This window comes from Simochromis diagramma, unplaced genomic scaffold (assembly GCF_900408965.1).
Source record: "Simochromis diagramma unplaced genomic scaffold, fSimDia1.1 OVJJ01000545.1, whole genome shotgun sequence".
NCBI classification, from domain to species: Eukaryota; Metazoa; Chordata; class Actinopteri; order Cichliformes; family Cichlidae; genus Simochromis; species Simochromis diagramma.
The window spans coordinates 1329114-1349456 of NW_024387371.1; the positions used below are offsets into that span (position 1 = coordinate 1329114).

Sequence of the window (20343 nt, forward strand, 5' to 3'; positions counted from 1 at the left end):
ATAAATGCACTGTTTGTTTTGGACTAGCACAGAACTTCTCACATATGTCCCCCCTACCTTTTGTGTTAAATGTTTGCCACCTCATAATTTTCCCCAGAACTTAAAGGCATGCAATGAGAAGAAGAAGAAAAAATCCATCATGTGTGAAAAGGAGAGCTCAGGCCGAAAGTGGAATTACCCCTGACTTTTTGCCAAAAAAGAGACACTTGCAGGCCTGAGCATCACATGTCTGTCATAGGTGTTTTCCAGTCAAACTGTGTCAAACTGCAAAAGCCACTCTTGTTTTTGTTTTGTTTTTTTTGTTTTTTAAATCTTGACTGATCGGTGTTTTCTTGTTGTTGCCACAAGAGGGGGTAAGTTACAATAATCCCCGGTCACTACTGAGCCCTATGGCAACAGACGCACAAGCTAGAAGACCCACGGGGGCTCATCACAGCCCCACTGCTTACATCATAACGCATATTATTATTACTATTATTACTACTATTATTATTATTATCATTATTATTATTATTATTATGGCCGTTTCGGAATCATTTCACATTAAATGGATATAGGCTACACACAGTGCATTCACGCTGTCTCATTTCCTGACTGTCCAGAGAGACAGCGAGAGGAGATACGGGGACACGGAGAGAGAGAGAGAGAGAGAGAGAGAGAGAGAGAGAGAGAGAGCGTAGGGTTAGAACTGAGAGAAGGGGAGAGAGAGCGAGAGAGAGGGAGAGAGATAGACATGCACAGAAGAGGAGGAGGAGGGGGAGGCTCCTGATACCAAGACACGGAAAAGCAGGGGAGGGAAAGAGAGAAAGAAAAAGGGGCTGGTGGAGGAAGAGGAGCGGGGAGTTGGAGAAAACGGGGAATAAGACTTACAGAGAGCATACAGAGGAGAGGAAGGAGAGTACCTAGTGCTTTGGACATCCCCTCCTTTCTTCTCTTAGGCTGTCACACCAGATTGGACTCCGAAGGACCGACACCACGTCCACCCCAGACCCCATGGGGTAACAGGTATGTCTGACTTCCTTATATTACTAGTAGCCCTTTAAAAAAATACAGCGTTCAGCCTCTCTCCCTTTGGTAACAGGTTTAAGATTTCATTGAGACGCGGCGGATATCGCAATATTTCCATGGCTTCAGGCTCTATCTTACCAACAATTAGTTTTCTGCCTCACGGAGCCATCGCGTCTACAGCTGATAGTTGGTGGGCGCACAGGTTGGAGACATGACACAATGCAACTCTTCACAAATCGTGGCGCTATAGTAGTTGGCCATCGGAAAAGCTACTGTATGAAGGCCTGTCTGTCTGTTTTTTCTTTCTTTCTGTTTTTCTCTCTCTCTCTCAGTGCTTTTTAGTCTAGTCCGTCGGCATCATGTTAGCCACGCAGAGTGCATTTTGACAGCGATATACCCGACCGAGTGAGCAGGCAACAGTCTGAAAGTACGCCTACCTGTTCCATACGTGACAGCCAGCTGTCTATTGCGCTTGTTGATATTTGGAGAAGCTGTAATTTGTTGAATGGATACGCATATTAAAGCCATATTTCACACATTAGGCGGCGAATTATTAAACAGATAGACCAAAAAAATCTATTCCTGTCCACTTTGCTGTGTTTTTCCACATGTGTTTGAATATACTACCAAACTGCTTCAAATCCAAATGAATATTACTAGTATAAATGGGTAGTAAAAAATACTTTTTTCATTGTTAGCGCGCAGGAAGAAAATGCAGTTTCCAGTTTGCGTAATTTACGACTGGTTTTGAATAAAAACCATGCACCACTTAGTCAAACGTGTCCTTTTGACTTTTCGAAAAAGCCCATCTTTTAGGTTAGGCAGGTGTATGTGACACTTGCCGACACATACGTAATTTTTCTCTTGGGGTTCGTGTCAGCTCCTCGAGTTTGACGAAACCACCGGATCCTGCTGAAATTTTTTACAAAGTTTTGAAAAGCATGACACGATATCACCACACTGATTGGGGTGTGGGAGGATTGTCAAGCGCACACGCCGTACCAGAAAATACGAGTGATGCTCCGTACAGCCGTCTGGAGGGGATTCAAAATGAAAGCGCTCTGAGTCTGGAAGACAAGGGCTTAAACCCTCCTCCTTCTCCCCTCGATTAACCTCCGTTTGGGGGATTTCTCCAGCTGGAAATTTCTGCTGCGTCAACACCCAACCCTAGAGTACCAGACAAGACAGAGGGGGGGATTTTGTTTGCAGATGGTGCTCTTGGGTATTTTTCTTCTTCTTCTTTTCTTTTTTTGTAATTGTTGAGGTACAGCTGATCATCATCTGATCCGCGTTGAGAGTTGAAAAGAGAGTGGCGTCAAGTGTTTTCTGTTTATTAAAGCTGAAGCGTCTCTCCCGCTCGGTCTGTCTCCAGCGCTGTGGGTACAGTGTATGTCTGCTGTCTGTGTCTGCCCTCTCAAACCGGTCAGTTCCGTCTTCCTCCATTTTCTACCATGCTTACCATGTGAGAGGGGAACAACCCCACTTCATTCACGCTCTGTAAAGAAAACGGCGGTGGGCCCCTGGCTGTTGTGCATCCCCTGCACAGCCAGGTGAGCGCTCAGCAAAGAGATTTATGCATTGCTCTAATCACTGTCCATTATCACAGGGGATTTCAAACTTTTATATAACATAGGACAAACTTAGACCAACGCTGGGATTTATTCCTCATGAGATTATTTTAATTGTTTCATCTTGTTATGTATAACCTACATCAGTTAAAGCCTGTTTTTCAGAATAGGCAGAAGCAAAGTTACACGTTACAAAAGTCAGCGAGAGAAGGCTGAGAAGACATATACTTGGGCTTTTTTGTGCTAACACAAATCAAACAAAAACACTGCAGATTTAAATCGTGCCCTTTTGGCTTATAGCTTTGTAATGCCAGTTAGATCTAGGTCTTTTCCTCTTTTTGACATTATCTAACTGGATCTCTGGGATTAAGAGACCATCAAGCCATTTTTCCAAATTGTCTTAGGCCTCTCTCTGGATTTGTCTGGTTACTTTGTCCTTCCTACTACTCAGTTAAGAGTTGGCGCTTGATATGATAAATCCTCCAAAGTCTTTTATTCAGTAATTCAATTACTGTAGGCTTGTCTGTGTGTGTGTTTGTGTGTTTGCATGCATGCCATGCACATTTTGCAAAGTCCTCATGAGGAGATGAAAGCCTAATTATCTTCTTTTAATGCCTACAATCCTCAGCTGTTCTGGCATTCAAACACATTTCAATATGCCATCCATTCTGTCACCTTAGCTTCTTCCACAATCCTGTCTGTGGGTCCTGACATGACATCCCAGTGGGGCTGCTTCCCTAAAGTGGGGTTGTGTAGTATCATTATTGAGAACAGTGGATGTCAGTGTTTCTGTGTGTGTGTGTGTGTGTGTGTGTGTGTGTGTGTGTGTGTGTGTGTGTGTGTCTGCACCTCCATCTGTGTGTTCCACGGGGAGAATATAATACAGACCAAGACAACAGTTACAAGGATGAGTGGAGGAGGAGTGTAGGCGAGATCGGCCGAAAGATGGAAAAAATATTAGCTGCGCGTGTTCTTGTGGGACTGCAAAGCAGGATTTGAAGCACTTTACACTTGTGCATTCTCTCATGAATGGACCTTTTGAAGTTGATTAAACAAGATTAAGTGCATCAGCATGACTTTTCTGTCTTTTTCTCGGTTGAAACCAAAGTTTCCCATCGTGTTTGCTGGAGGCTGGCGGAGGTTGTTGCACTGAATAATATCCACACGCCGCAGCAGATTTTGGACATCTGTGGGAAACGGTGAGGGTGTGGCTGTGTGTGAATAGAGGGTGAGAAAATGAGAAAGAGGGTTCTTGGTTTGGGTGGTGGTCAGGTATGAAGCTCCACACTATGGCCTCTTCATTGTGTGCGTGTGTGTATGAATGCAAGCCTGTAGCTGTGTAGGTGGTGCTCAGGTTGTGGGCTGAACTGTGTGGTAGCGAGTTGGTCGACTTCAGCTACACAGACCCTGGGGATGTAGTGTACTACACCCTCACAACATCAAGCGTGTGTTCATATAAACAGCGTGACAATACTCTATACAGTAAGTTTATCTAATTTACAGTACATTTTCCCAAAAGATAGAAGGATCAGTGCTCCACAAAGACACATTTGTCCCTGTTAACAACCTTGTACTTGATTCATCTCCCTGTCTCTATCTCTCCCTGCCAGTTTTCTCAACCCGATTGCCCCTCAGAGCTTACTTGTTAATGGGAACACCTGTTTGGTTAATTCACTGCAAAATGAACCACTTACTCTGGCATGTACATGTCTTACATGACACAACACATCTCTCTGGAGTTTTGTGACAACTCTGTTTCCTACCTGTTACATCGTGGATATTATAATTCTCACATCTATTTCATTTTTAGACAGTTTGGCACATATTAACCCCCCACCTGCCCCTACCCATATCTCCACCAGTTCCATCCCCCCATTTCGTAATAGCTCCCGAGGCCCTTTAGCTTAACTGGTTCTATAGCTCATTGTGCAGGGATGAATACAGGTGTTCCTAATCCCCATAGGGTTACACGGATGCTGTGGGGGATGTGTGTGCGTCCGTGTATTTGTGTGTAACAGCTGGCTTCCCTTTCTACTCATTTGACATGCTCTATCTGCCCCCAGCAGAGAGAACAGGTGAGTTTAATCCATCCCCACCCCAGACCTGCACACATGTGCTGAATTACTCCCTACCTCTCACATATATCTTAATATTTCATAGCGTTGTTTGCGCTCACAGGACGTCAATGAAAATACCAATCTGTTAAGTTCCTTTCTTTCGTTACTTTGTCCCTGAACTTTAAATTAAAAGGTAGTTTCCAGTTTTTAATCTTTTTTTTTTTTTTTTTGTCTTTTACACTTCAGAAGAAAGATTGAAGTCCTGAAGGAAAATTTAAATTTGATTGCTGCTAAAAATAAATGCAAGGGAATTTTGAACATTTTTGCTTGGGAGCTGTTGATATTGCAAAACACCTTTTTGGATCACACATTCCTGAGAAAACAGATGACGGATTTCACTTTGCGTGCTCTCACCAGGGTGTGTTTTTCTTTTATTTAGGAATGTGGAGCAGAACGGCTTTTTTTCCAGGGAGCCATCATCACACAATGCTTATCAGCTTCATGAGCAATTTTCTGGAATTGGCAACATTATCTAACAGCAGTTATCAATTGCATCAATGCGCACATTCGGGCCAGCTTGTGAAAACCGATCAGATCCTCTCCATTATTTCGTCACCGCACTTCTAATTGTTGCTTTAATATTCTGTGCGTTTTCACTTGCTCGGAAGCTGTCAAAACAAAATTGCAACAAGTGAAGTGATGATGGCAGTTTTGCACGTCAGGTAATGCAGGCCGGTTAGATAACAAACACATATTATCTTCCAGTTAACATTCTGTCTGTTGGTAATAAACAAACAAGAGACAAAACAGAAATTATATCTGTTTTCTTATCCCTTTAAGCTTGCTTATTTACACTACATATTTCTCCGTCTCAGGCAGTTAGCAACTGTGCCCTTCATGTTTTTTTCCATTAACGCCTTTGGTGTTAAGCCACAGATTACCCCATGTTTTAGGATATTCTGACTCAAACTTTTATATCTCTGTGGGAAGTATGAAAAAAATCAGCTTTTTAGAGTTAATCTGTCTTTTTGCATCCAAGTTATTAAAAAAAAAGGACTGATCACAGTAATTTGCAAAAGAATGACACACAAGAACAACGTCTGCGTTATGAACCTGTGATACTGTTTCACCACTCTCTAGTAATGAGCTGACATGGGACTGATTAGCGTTGTTCTTCGCATGATTTGCTTTTGTTGACAAAAAACATATTTTATCTTACCCAGACTTTCTTACCTCTTTCTAGATGATTAAATGATTTCTGCCTCTTTTGCAAATTGTTTTACTCGCCCTTGAATATTTCCAATTGTCACTGTTTTTGGCTCAGTGTCATATGTATATATGCTGGGTAGGCCGTCCTTAATGCATAATCATTACCTGGCGTGGATGAACTGGTAAACCAGTGAGAAAATACAGTCTGCACGAGCGCGCTCGCTCAGTTGAATTATTTTATCAACAAGATAGTTGGCGTCCTCGTCTCTCCACTTTGCAGAAAGGTCACCATCTCCTTAGTCAAATTTATATAAGCCATTAAAAACTTGAAGGTTTTTGGGCTTAGAAAAACCTCTTTGTTGAGGTCTGGAGTTTGCAGACTGTTGAAAGCTTCATATAAGTACATGGTTGTTAGTTGTTATTTTCCCAGTGAAAGAGTTTGTCTTTTATACACATAGTGTGAGCATTTGATGAGAAATTGAGCGGCTTTGAGCAAATACATCTTTAGAAACAGTCAACTAGCCTCGGGCTCTGGCTGGTGAGAGATTTCCATATCAAAGCTCAGGTGAGAGAACGAGACAGGGGAGGCAGAGCGAGGAAGGAAAAGAGGGAACGTGAAGGAGAGAGAATGGAGAGGGGGGTGACTGTCTTGGAGGAGGGGTGGTGGTGATGAAACAGACATTCATTCCAAAAGCGCTCTAGCCCTTGTTATTCTGTCGCTTTTTTTTTGTGCAGCACAGTTTAGTCTGTGTGTGTCAGTGCTGTCTGTCTCAATCTAAACTCCTGCATAAAAAAAACACACACGCAGAAAGGAAGGTTGGCAGGACTCAAATACAAACCAGCACCTTTCTGTACTCAAATACCACACAAAAACTGTCTCTACAACCTTATGTTGACTGGCTCTGACCGCAGAAACAGTGTGTGGAGCAGAGAATGGTTTTCTCCCACTAATACTGAATAACATCTGACCTGTAAGCTTCTGCCAATATTTGGATCTCAGTTTAATATTAGTACTGTAGCATAGAGCCATCATTTTCCCTGGAACTATTTCTCTTCTTTAGCTATAAGTATCAGACCTGACCCCATGGAATTGATGGTGACACTCTAATTAATGGATAGAGTTTTCGTTTGACGCTTTCAAAGATGTGTGTGTGCCTCCGTATGTGTGTGCGTGTTTCTGACGAACATTATTCAGCTTTGTAGAGTTTTGTAATCCAGCCATGGACTCAGGCTAGAGTGCTAAAGTGCTGCTAACAAGGCCTGTTTAACATTCTCTCCCCTGCTCAACATACAATTATTCCACTTCGCTGCCATTAACATGTACAGTAGGACTGGGCTTTTAATTGGCCTGATATGACTAATGCCAGATCAACTTGGATTTGCTAATTAGTTTTTGCTTTAAAAGTGCCATCAGGACATGAAATATTCATTGATGTGAGGTGGAGCGAGGACTGTGGGTGGTATTAGTGGGATATTAGTGGTATAGGCAGGCTGCTCGAATGTGCTGGGAGAAGAGATTGAACCTACGTTGGCCTGTTGTGGTCGGTTATTCATACTTTGGGTGAGGTGTTAGTTTTTTCGTCATAATTTCAGACACCCACACACACACACAAAGAGAGACACGCACACAGATTCGTTGCGCTCACGCACGCACGCACGCACGCACGCACGCACGCACACCACCTCCTTTCTCAACATCACAAGGCCACCTCGTCGTCTCCAGCCTCCACCTCTTCTCTCTTTCTCTCCCGCTCTCACTTCCCCCTGTGCCCTTCTCCCCCTTCCCATTATTTCATCTCCTATTTTTTTCTTCTTGCCTTCTCATCTCACATCCTCTTCTCTCCTAACCTTTCTGCGTTCCTTCACTTTGCCCTAGCCCCCCGTCGTCCCCGCGCCCACCTCCCCTTGCTCCGTCCCAGCTGTATCAACCTGACTTTTTTCTCTCCAGGCCTCTTCTTCCTCATCCTCTCCCTCCACTTCCTCCTCCTTCTCCAAATTCTCCTTTTCTTTTTTTCCCCTCCCACTCCTTAATCTTCCACCTCTCCTCCTCCTCCTCCGTCTCTCCTCCACCACCCCCTCCTCTGCTGTAAGTGGGCCAGGTGCCTCATGTGGCCTCCCCTACTCCATTTCTCATTTTTACCCTCCCTCTACTCCTTTTCTCATTTTTACCCTTTCTCTGTTCCCTTTCTCATTTTTATCCTTCCCCTTGACCCTAGCGCATATTTATACATTCTGTTAATATGAAAAGTTGCAGGGTCCAGTTTTCTGCCAAATACACCAACAGACTTAGCTCAGATGCGGTATTACCTGTGAAGATAAGCCGTTCAACTTGCAGTAAGTTTTCTGTTAGGACTGGAGGAAGTTATTTCACTTCAGAAAGGTTTTAACAAAGCTTTTTTTTTTGTTCCAAAACCACGTCCTTTGTGTGTTTACATGTGAAATTCATAAATCAACGAAACAAGTGGACCTTTGTCATAGTGGCCGTACATTTTATGGGCTCTTCGGTGTCAGTGTAGTTCCCTTTATGAACAAAAGAGGTGAAGCCAATCCACATGGGAACAGAAGTGAGTAGGTTCACATCCCTTTTTCGGTGGCAAGGGGCAAATTTCCCCAACGGCCCTGTCACCACTCTTTCCAACACCGCATTTTCAAACATGTACAGGCACACACACACACACACACACTAACTGAAACATGCATATGTAAGCGTCATTGTTGCTGTCTTTTTGTTCTCTTCTAGCACAGTGAGATGGCATTGAGCTTTTCACCTCTCTCTATTTTTTTTCCTCACTCTTCCTCTTTTCACTCATTGCCATTCTGTCTGCCTTTGTCTGTAGCTGGCTCTATCCCCGTGCCCTCATCTTTTTTACTCTATCTTTTTCACCCCCGCATCCCTCCCTCCCTCCTGTCTTGTATCTCACCTCCCCCCTCCTGGTTGTTTTGGTGTATGTGCTGGTGTGTCATGAAGGGGGTGGCAGTTGATTGGTGGTTGGTGGTTTGGACAGACACCTGATACTGGCACTGGCTCACAATGTGGGAATGTGTGACTTCTTCAAAATTAGGTTTCCGTGGTGGGTGTTGTCCTTAGCGATGGTGAGCACCATGGTGAGAGTTTACACAGTGGTCCTTTTGTCCTTCCCTCGCTCATTGTGTTTCTTATGCCTTCTTCTCTTTATGAATTTACAGTTCTTTCCATTGCTGTCTGGGGGTCGGGGAGGTGGGCGGGCAAGCAGTAGTTCCAAAAGCCTGCAAGCCATGGCAGCAGTCAACAGGTGACAGTCAGCGTCACGTTCAACTTAACGCTGGCTGAGTGAAGAGACAGACAGATAAGGAGGGAGGGGGTGACAGAAAATGAGGTATCAGGACCGAAGTGAGGATTGAAGTGAAGCGTTTGTCTGATCAAGCCTCACTTTTCGTCAGTCACAGTGGACATAATGGCCTTGAGCCACTCTTCCATCAATGCAAATGTCCTTTAAAAAGTCCCTTTTTTATAAAAAACAACAACAACAACAAAAAAACAATTACATTCCAACAAAAGAAACTTTACTTGAAACTTTACCTTAAATCCACTTCTTTTTTTTGCCAGAAGCTTTCGGAGGTATGCCATTAAAATGGAGCAGTTACTCCATGCACAGCACAGCAGCGAAACAAGGAAGACAAAGAGTGTAATTGATTTTGTATCTTCACTGATTACTATAAGAATTTAGTCAGAAGAGGAGCTGCAGCCTTTTTGTTGAAGAGGTAGAGCCTCCATATCGATGCTATGCATTGACTAATACCTGTCATGTACTAAACTCTTAAGTCTTGTGGACTTAACACTAAGTGTTTAGTTCTCCAGAAGTCCACTAAGCAGTGCAGTAGATGAGAAACCTAATGAGTCTATACTGACGGTTTTCCATACTCCCTCCTTCTTCTTTTGCAGCTTGAAGGCTACTTTTTTCCACCTCCTTCCATTTCTGTTGCTTTTGTATTAGTTCCCTGTCTCTCCTCCTCTCTTTCCGTTCTCTTACATCTCCTGTCTCCCTGCCTCTTTCTTACCCTTCACTGTCTCTTTTCTGACTCCAAAATGCGAGTCTCTCTATATTTAGATACTCTTCTCCTCTCCCCTTGATTTCTCTCCCTTTATCTCACCTCCTTTTTTTTCCTGCCGTTGAAGGACAGATTTGCAAAAGCACTCCAAGATTCATCAGTGTTGTATAGCAGCTGCTTTTTGATCAGCTTGATGAGTGACAACACAGCCCCGGGCTATTATATACAAATGTGTTTTTATAAACGCTTCGCTCACTATATGTAAATCCCAGAGCTGCTCAGTAGTACAGTTAGTTTTGGGAGTGTTAGTCACGAGTGAATATTGTATGTGGAGTGCTAAGCTAATACAGTACAATGATGTGTTTTGTTTTTTTGTTTTTTTTTTATATTTAGTTTTATGTGCGCTCCAGAGTGTTTGTGAATAAGATTAGCAGGGAGTAAAGTCTCGTAATATTTGCTCAGGGGGGATGCAGGGTATGCCTGTTGAACTTGTGAGTACACACTTAAGCTGTCGTGGGTTTTTTTTTTTTTTGCTCCCCTCTTTGCGTGAGCTCATTGTAAGCTGTGGCCCAGTGTGGATTTGAGAAAGATGCCTCTGTTTGCTGTCTGACAGAGCGACAGTCTCACCAAGTTACCCTAACACACACAGACACACTTTCTGGACGCCCGCCTCGGCACCAGATAGCGACTGGCCACCAGCAGTGAGTCACCATCATTCAGTCATTCAGCTGTACATCGAAAAACCACACACTCCAACAAACAACAATTAGCTTTCAGCTGTCAGACATTTCAGACGTGTAGTCCTTAAGGCCTACTATACAACGTGATTTTTTTTCTTTTCTTTTTTTTTTTACGTTGTCTTCCTCCTCTCCTGGTAACCCTTTGTCTCATTTCCTCCTCACTGTTCACTTGCTTTATGTGTGTATATGTGTGTGCTTGTGTCCTAGTGTGTGTTCTTGCCTGAGACCTTTGGAGCTGGTGGCTGTAGTGACTGTTTTAACAGCTCGGGAACAGCCTGCTTGTGTTCTTTGTGGTGCAGTCATGTACAGTCGTGTCTAGCTGAGTCGTGACAGGTTGCTTTTTTGCTGTGACAGGTTTTGTGTTAAGACCTATGAGAGGGTCTGGACAACCACACACACACACACACATTTGCACACACACACACAGCGAGTGGCTCGCTGGCATGGAGAGAAAGAGAGAGAAAGAGAGATCAGAGTAAGTGTTAAATGTGAGTTCTGAGCCAGTCCGTAGCCTTATATTGTCATCATCGCTCTGGCCACAAAGGCATTTGGTGCTTTTGAAAACAGAACTGGGATTTGCCAAAATAAGAGAAACTAGAGGAGACGAGACGAGGGGATATAAAAACAAGCCCAGGGGAGAAGAGTACAATAAATGAAAATTATGCCTTTTAAACAACTTGAGTCATCAATTTTGTAATTTTATTTCGTTTGGGCTTTATTGTGACAGGATGGTTTGAGAGTGGACGAGAAAGTTTAAGCGGGGTGAAGATACGCAGCAAATGGCTAAAATCTTGGCCTCTACAGCACATATTTTACCTGCTCAACCCAGTGAGCACCCTACTGTAGTTTTGTTTTTTAGTAGCTGCTGTAGTCCAACTCATTAATGGGTAGAAGTCAAACAGCAGAATCTCTTGCTTCTTTTATGTCGAGTTTTGGCCAAGCTTAACCTTTTGTGCAAGGAAACATACAGTGGGGCAAAAAAGTATTTAGTCAGCCACCGATTGTGCAAGTTCCCCCACTTAAAATGATGACAGAGGTCAGTAATTTGCACCAGAGGTACACTGCAACTGTGAGAGACAGAATGTGAAAAAAAAATCCATGAATTGACATGGTAGGATTTGTAAAGAATTTATTCGTAAATTAGGGTGGAAAATAAGTATTTGGTCACCTCAAACAAGGAAAATCTCTGGCTCTCACAGACCTGTAACGTCTTCTGTAAGAAGCTTTTCTGTCCCCCACTCGTTACCTGTATGAATGGCACCTGTTTGAACTCATCATCTGTATAAAAGACACCTGTCCACAGCCTCAAACAGTCAGACTCCAAACTCCGCCATGGCCAAGACCAAAGAGCTTTCGAAGGACACCAGGAAAAGTATTGTAGACCTGCACCAGACTGGGAAGAGTGAATCTACAATAGGCAAGCAGCTTGGTGTGAAAAAATCAACTGTGGGAGCAATCATCAGAAAATGGAAGACATACAAGACCACTGATAATCTCCCTCGATCTGGGGCTCCACGCAAGATCTCATCCCGTGGGGTCAAAATGATCATGAGAACGGTGAGCAAAGATCCCAGAACCACACGGGGGGACCTGGTGAATGACCTGCAGAGAGCTGGGACCAAAGTAACAAAGGTCACCATCAGTAACACACTACAACGGCAGGGAATCAAATCCCGCAGTGCCAGACGTGTTCCGCTGCTGAAGCCAGTGCATGTCCAGGCCCGTCTGAAGTTTGCCAGAGAGCACATGGATGATACAGCAGAGGATTGGGAGAATGTCATGTGGTCAGATGAAACCAAAGTAGAACTTTTTGGTATGAACTCAACTCGTCGTGTTTGGAGGAAGAAGAATACTGAGTTGCATCCCAAGAACACCATACCTACTGTGAAGCATGGGGGTGGAAACATCATGCTATGGGGCTGTTTTTCTGCCAAGGGGACAGGACGACTGATCCGTGTTAAGGACAGAATGAATGGGGCCATGTATCGTGAGATTTTGAGCCAAAACCTCCTTCCATCAGTGAGAACTTTGAAGATGAAACGAGGCTGGGTCTTCCAACATGACAATGATCCAAAACACACCGCCCGGACAACAAAGGAGTGGCTCCGTAAGAAGCATTTGAAAGTCCTGGAGTGGCCTAGCCAGTCTCCAGACCTCAACCCCATAGAAAATCTGTGGCGGGAGTTGAAAGTCCGTGTTGCTCGGCGACAGCCCCAAAACATCACTGCTCTCGAGAAGATCTGCATGGAGGAATGGGCCAAAATACCAGCTACTGTGTGTGCAAACCTGGTAAAGACCTACAGTAAACGTTTGACCTCTGTTATTGCCAACAAAGGTTATGTTACAAAGTATTGAATTGTATTTTTGTTATTGACCAAATACTTATTTTCCACCCTGATTTACGAATAAATTCTTTACAAATCCTACCATGTGGATTCATGGATTTTTTTTTTTTTCACATTCTGTCTCTCACAGTTGAAGTGTACCTCTGGTGCAAATTACTGACCTCTGTCATCATTTTAGGTGGGGGAACTTGCACAATCGGTGGCTGACTAAATACTTTTTTGCCCCACTGTATATATATGGGAACTTGATGCGCAACATATCACTGAAATGAACAAGTCACAAAAGTTAAAGAAAGTCCAATAATAATATCATTCAATAACTCTCTATAGTTGGATTTTTGAAGTTTAAAGTATTTCACCGAGTGCCCTAGAAAGGGTTAACGCTACGGCACCCAGCACCACTTTTGTTATTCTTTTTCTATGTTTGATGTGGAAGTACAGTACTTAACTCCCTGCGCAGAGTCTAGGTTGGATGATATGTTAAATGTTTCCAACTGGGTGCTGTCAGTTCAAAAACTGGTGACTGCCAATATATTCACAAAGGTGTGAATGTGGTGTGGTGTGTGTGTGTGTGTGTGTGCAGGGAACCCCTACACCCATATGCACTTGCTTGTTGTAATCAAAGCAAAATCTCCTCTCAGATATTTGTTTGGTTTTAAACTGGACAAAACCAGCGAGCTCTGGGGGTCCAAGCGGAAGCTATAAGATGTTAGGAATCTTTGTACACTTTAACTAAACAACCGTATATGCTATTCAATGATCAATATCTCCAACCAGTAACGTGCGGCAGTTGTTGCTTCTGTTAGCTCGCATGCTTGTCTGACATGAGAACAGAGACTTTCACACCGGTTCTTTGTTCTGCAGTACTTAACATCAACTATACAATGCCAGGTCTCTGCTGCACTAGATTTGCCGTTCAGAATCTCGCTTTCAATCTGTCAGCGTCTGTGTACAACTGCAGCTCGACACAACAAAAAGGAGACACTGCGCAGCTATTCAGCAGTTGCATTTTACAAGTTTGGTATGTACCAAGAGACAGGCGGCTAGATCGGCAGAATAAAGAGACAAAAGCATAAACAACAAATATCAAGTCTCAAAAAAAGCACCCAACACTAACAGAGCCCTAAATTCAAAGTCATAAGGGGTCTTTGGGATGAGCTTAACCCTCAACAGGGAGTGGTAGTGTCGTGATGGTCGCAAATCATTTGTTTGCAGGGAACAAATTGCCAAAAAGAATTATACATTCACTACATTCATCTTACTGCACAAGCAACTCGTTGTTTTTCTTCCACTTCTCTGTCAAACATAAAATCAAATCAGCGTCACTCACCACCTATGGCCAATGACAGCCAATGATGCATGTAAGGGCATGCTGTAAGCTAGCATATGATTGGCTAAGAACTAAACCTGGGACTAAGAGGATAAGCAATGAATAAACAGGGACTGAGAGCTGGGAAATGCCAGAAGTGTAAGACTGATGGAGTTGGTGAGTTAGTAGGTGAATGAGAGCCTCAGATAGGCTACCTCTTGGTCACGACAGAGTGAGGGACACATGCCAGAAATAAACACTGCAGTATACCGTATACTGATGCAGTGACAGGAGTGAGTTGGTGACTGAACCACAGCAAATATTTTATGCAAATAAAAATTAACAATGCCCCCCTGACAAAAAAGTGAAATTTCTCCCATCACCAGTAACTGACCTTACAAATTCTCTTTTACCAAATGGAAGTAAATCCCTGCAGCTCGTTTTCAAAATCATGTGGAAAGAAATTTCAGTAAAGCGGAGACTGAGGTGTTCACTAAGAACTTTTAATGTTACATGTGTTGTGATCTGGCATCCACATATTTATGCAGTTATGCAGTACAGTTGGTCAAAGTTTAACTTGAAAGTCTGTTAGCAAAAGCTGTCTTCAAGTTTTCGTCTGCATAATTTTCTTTTTCTTTTTTTTTTTTTTTGCTTCAGCTTGTGTTCCTTCCCCTGTATGACACACATGTAGAGATTTTGCAGTGATGGGTGTAAAGTTATTTTTTTCAATAGGACTGAAAATACAGAAATAACCTTGGTGTTTATAAAGAAAGAGGGAGAATTTATCTGTTCCAGCAGTCCAGATAATCTACTACTCTCCCTCACAAGGAAGGTAAAAGACACGATGCATTTGTGATCCATCAGAATACTCTTTTTCTTAAATAAAGATTTCAAGAAGCCATGGACTAATCCTGCTATTAGACAATGCCAAACGTTAAAACCTGCACGTCCCATAAATTTCCTCAGACTATCAGGGGTTTGTGAATCAGCAGATGAGTCTCTGAACTATTCCAGTCATGAAACTTGGGTTTCACACCAACAGACCACATAAGGTGATGTGATCATTCTCACAAGTGACCTTCCCCCACCACCCCACCCCCATCTCTAATGCCACACTTACACCACTTGTCTCCACCCACCTAAAAAACCATAAACGAACACTTCCTGTTGGTGATTTCACTTCCACGTACACCGCAAACGTTTTTCACAAACCAGTAGCCTTTTCCCGTCTTTACCTGCACATGCATTGCAGGTGATTGTGGAAGATTCTAGCACTGGCTGTTAGATATTTGAATGAAACCTGCTCATTTGCAGCAATTTATTTATCAGGGTGCTCCCTCTGTCTGGCTAGTCCCAGTCCCCTTTCTGTTGATGACGGCGTGTATGGAAGAAACGACGCACTGTCTGGAGATCTGCTCTCATCCTTTCACGCGCTTCATATCCTCCCTTTCCTTTTTGTTGCTTCCTTGCTTCCTTTATTTCCAGCTCTCGCTTGTTTCTCTCTGTCCTCTCACCTTTCCTCCCTCCGGTATAGCCCTCTTTCGTTGTATTACAGTCCATGGCTGCTGCCTCCACCCCCCCAACCCCCCAAGCCTTGCGCTTCTCCCTCCCCCCCTCCTTTCATTTTGGGTTCTCCGACAGTGGTAATGAGATGTTTCATTATTTGCATTTCACAGCTTTTAATAGAGGGAGAATTTAGGCTAAGCCCCGGGTCGTCAGTCAGGGAGTTACCATGGGAGACATAGCAGGCTTAGGGGCCTAGAGAGAAAGATAGCCCAGAAACTACATTCACACACACACACACACACACACACACACACACACACACACACACACACACACACACACACACACATCTTGGAGTGTGAAGGAGGAAGACACAGGAAAAAGACAACAGAGAGATGGTCACATGGATCTTCTCACCCTTTTTTTAATACTCTAAAATATTAAGTAGTGTCACAGGTTGCAAGGCATTTAAGGTGAAGTTGAAACCCAGCCAGGGTATTTAAGGTAAAGGACATCAACAGCAGTGTGTTTGAGTCACACCTCTTTCCCGGTCACTCCGGGATGATCCCAGTCCATCCTTACTATGACCGGATTTCCATTAGATCACTCTAGGCTTAACACCTGCCTGGCTGAAGGTGAGAATGCATGGTGCCGGAAAACGTCTGGAGCTGCTTAACCGTATAGATCAGTGGGATGGAATGATGGGAGGGTTGTAGAGGCTGATCTTTTTGGATGTGCAAAAAAAAACCCCAAAACAATAAGAAGAAGTACAGGTAACTGCATGAAAGTCTTCAGGTGAAAATAAGGGAGGTGCGGGTATTGTTTTTGGTCAGTGTGTGCAAGGTGTGACCAAGGATGGAAAAGCAAGGGATGAAGGGAGTTTTGCTAAGTCTCCCTAAGCCTCCCGGATCCTCTTTGGTCCCTCTCCACATGACATGGCTATCCTTCTTTGAGTCAATCTCTTCCTCCACCTTGGCTCCTTGGATGCCGGCCAGTGAAACAGAGAGCGGGCAGAGAAAGGGAGAGTGAGGTAGAGGTGCAAAATGTGGCATGATTAGAGCTGGTGGGGAAGGTGGAGAAAATAAAGGTGGACAGATGGAGGGCGTGTGATAAAAGAAACAAGGGGAGAAGGGGAGAAAACACAGAAAACCTACAGGGAGATTTAAAGAAGTCAGAAACGGTGATAAAATGACAGACAAGAGATTAGCGATAGTTTTTTTTTCAACTGACAATAAAGGAAAAAGCAGCTAAGAACAAGCCAGCTAATAGCTTTGTTGTTTTATTTTTTTTTTTCTAATTGCTTGCATGCCTGCCTGGGCCTGGCTCTGTGTCATATGCATGTGTTTGAGTATGTGTGTGTTATTTTTGTTCGTGCCCGCCTTGTTGATGGACTGCCACCCTGGCTTGTCCCGGAAGGCTGCCAGCTCCGTCGGATTGGGGATTAACCCCGGGATAATGGCCTTGATGCCCAGTTGAGTGGAAGCAAAGCTGTTTAAAAAATATTGGCTGCCTGAGTCACTCTCCCCTCTCTTCCTGTCTCCCCCTCTTTCTATCTTCTCTCTCCATCGTTCTAGCCTTGGCGTTTCTGTGATTCTCTGCTCTAGCTCTTTTTTTTTCTCTGTTTTTCAGTGGTCTTTATCTCTTCCATTCTCATCTCTCCAGCTCTACATTTTTTTCCCTCTGTCTCCCTTTTGACTCTTCACCTTGCTCCGTTTTCGCGTAACCTCGTCCCGCATTCAACGCGACCTCTTGTAGGACCCTGATTTGTAAAGTGTTCGGCGAACATCGATAACACTCATCACACATTCAGTTTTACATTGAAAATAATAAACCTTGAAATTCAATAGAACTTTTTTTGTTTTGTTTTTTAAGTAGTGGAAGCAGTAGATTTGAAACTAGAAAGTAACAGCTGCCCTGTGCCACATGTGTATGTAAGAACAGTGCCTCTATTGTTCAGCCGAATATCATTTTAATTCCCTTTATGCATGTTCTAATTTGTTCCAGTACTTTTCTCTCATTACGCAGAAAAAAAGAGTCCACTCACATTCAAATAAACAAATTCTTACTTCCTCTTATTTTTGTCGGTATTAGTGTCAAAAAGCCACGTAATATAAACAACTTATTTTTATTCTACTTTGTTTGAAAGGTTAACACAGCACATAATCATTCAGTTCAGACCTGCCACCTCGGTTCCTTTTTCCACAGAAACTGCCTGCTCTGATATGATAGGGTGATGGTGCAAGTCAGTACTAGAAAATATGCAAAAAGGAGCGTGTTGCCTTTTTAGCTTAACTGATAAAATTCTGTAGCTCAGGCATGAAGCCGGGGTGGTTGACAGCATAAATGCCAGCTCTTGGCTACCGAGTCCCGCTTTGATATTCCTCTGCCTACCTCCTTATATTCATTCACTTCTTCAATCTCTGGCCAGTTTCTATTGCATCCTCCCCTGCTGATTGTCAAAGACAGCGCCAAGATAATGATAGGGATGTTAAACGGGGGGAATTCAGTGTAATAAGGCCTGCTTTTGTTTATGAATTAAATGAATTGATCTTATATTAGTAAAGATAAGAGATCTATTGCAGCACTGTGCCCTTTGGCATGTATTCTGTAATCCGTGCTGTGCTATGTTCATTATTTTGAACATACCGGTAAGCCTAATATTCGATCTCGTTTAGCTGCCGTTGGTCTCCACAGACTCTTGAAAGAAATATCTGTAACAACAATGTAAATGCAAAACACAGAAAAGTGGTGTAAATGAACCAAAAGAATTTTATACGCGCAAAAACAAGTTCACGCTGTACTTTAAATGTTTTTAAAATGTTTTCACTCTCATGATTTTATCAGTTTGTGTTTTTTTCTCTTGATTTATTAATGGCTTTATTTATTTATGTGGCCACTCAAAATGGGGGCTGTGTGAACTCTGTGTTCACTCGGTTTGACATGCCGAACTCATTTTATCAAATAATGAGCTGAATTGTTACATTTGTCGAGCAGAAGGCCACAATTTGAATTTGGAGTGATTAGCTGAGGGTGGCGGTTTTGCGAGCAGCACATTGGCCACTTAATGATAATTTGCCCTGACCAACTGGAAATCCTTTAATTCAAAATAAATACAACTGCAAACTGCCCAGATACTGCTAACATGCACATGAAGGAATTTTAAAGCCAGTTAATCTGTGTACCTGCTGACAGGAATGTTAATGACGGCTGAATCAACAGACACCAAAAGTAAAAGTGTGCTTTTGAGCGAGTTGTATTTGCTAAAATATGTCGTGCAATCCCATATTATCACCTGTGCGAAGATGTTGCACATGTTGTAACTTCTTCATCCAGAGTGATGTGCGAATCCCTCGTGGAATCTCAGCTTTGGCCTGCCGTGAAAGCTCTGTGTTAAACCCTAGTACAAACAAAGTATCGCTCTGGCTTTGATCCACAAGGACCTTGCGCTCCGTCTCCCCTCGGTCCTGTGCGGTCAAGGAGGCAGAGAAGTGGCTCAGAGGGACAGGCTGCATTAAGAGAAACAGAAGAAGGAGGAAGCCCCATTCTCTCACTCCATCACACGTCTCATCTCTTTAGTCGTCTGGCTGGGGCCTAAAGTGACTTTGCCGTGATGTGACCAGGACAAACCGGGTGTGATGCCATGACGGCTCTGCTAAGCGTGTGAACGTGGGTGTTTTTAGTTCTTGCATGTGTATTGTGTATTTAGGGGCAGGGACTGAATGTGTGTGCGTGTTTTGAGGGGAACGGTGCTTTTGATTTTGTATGTGCGCGCGCTTGTGTGTGTGTGAAGAAAGGAGGGGTTAAGGAGGACAGTCACTTTTGATTTGGCCTCAGAAGGGTGACAGGGACTTGGAGCTCCAGTGGCATGCTTTACTGAAACAATCTTCTCTGACCTCAAACAGGCGCACACAGACTGTCAGCCTGCCTCCTGATGACTTGTTCCTTGCTTCTTTTTTTTATTATTTATTTTTCACTTTTGCAGTGAAATTTCATAGAAGGATGAAAAGCTTTTTCTTCCTGCTGTGTGACATCCTGAAAGCAGGCTTTAGTTTCTGTAGCCTTGGTGAGACTGCTAATGCTTTGGATGAGACGCAAAAGTCTCTGGCTCGCTCTCTGTATGGCTGATTGTTTGACAAGTTCATTTTACCTTGCCTTCCATTCTTGCATCAGATATATACAGTATATTTGAAAAAAAGTAATGATTTAATATAACTGCAGGCTGTACTCATATTGTAGAAGGGATGGGTTTTGGTCTTGGTGATTCTGGGGCAAAAAGGCGGAGACCTTTGAGGAAGAGAGAAGCTACTATGAACACGATGTTTATGTGTAGCTCAGGATTGGTTCCTCTGGAAAAGGAGTCTTTGACTGGAGGGATTTGGACATGCTGAAATTAAACAAGCCAATTAGGCAAGCAAAGAGTTTAGAGGTCAAAGCGCTCTCCATTAAAGCTGCTTTTCTCTACCTAACGACTAACTCAGTATGTCTCGAGTCTGTTGAGGCAATAAATCTGATTATACCTCTCCCTTTCTTTCTCTTTTTCTCTCAGTCACTGCTGTTTGGGGGGTTTTCTTG

The 20343-nt window shown here is 43.3% G+C and overlaps 1 protein-coding gene across 3 annotated transcripts in view; it reads left to right on the forward strand.

The window, feature by feature from the left end:
* The first annotated feature begins 726 nt into the window (after positions 1-726).
* Positions 727-20343, forward strand: part of zbtb46 (zinc finger and BTB domain containing 46) — a 64279-nt gene continuing 44662 nt past the window's right edge. Inside the window, exon 1 of one of the 3 annotated variants that reach the window (XM_040008292.1) lies at positions 727-1005. The gene's annotated coding sequence lies outside the window, so the exon portion shown is untranslated. The remainder of the gene's footprint in view (positions 1006-20343) is intronic. The other 2 variants (XM_040008291.1, XM_040008293.1) reach the window with 2 other exon arrangements.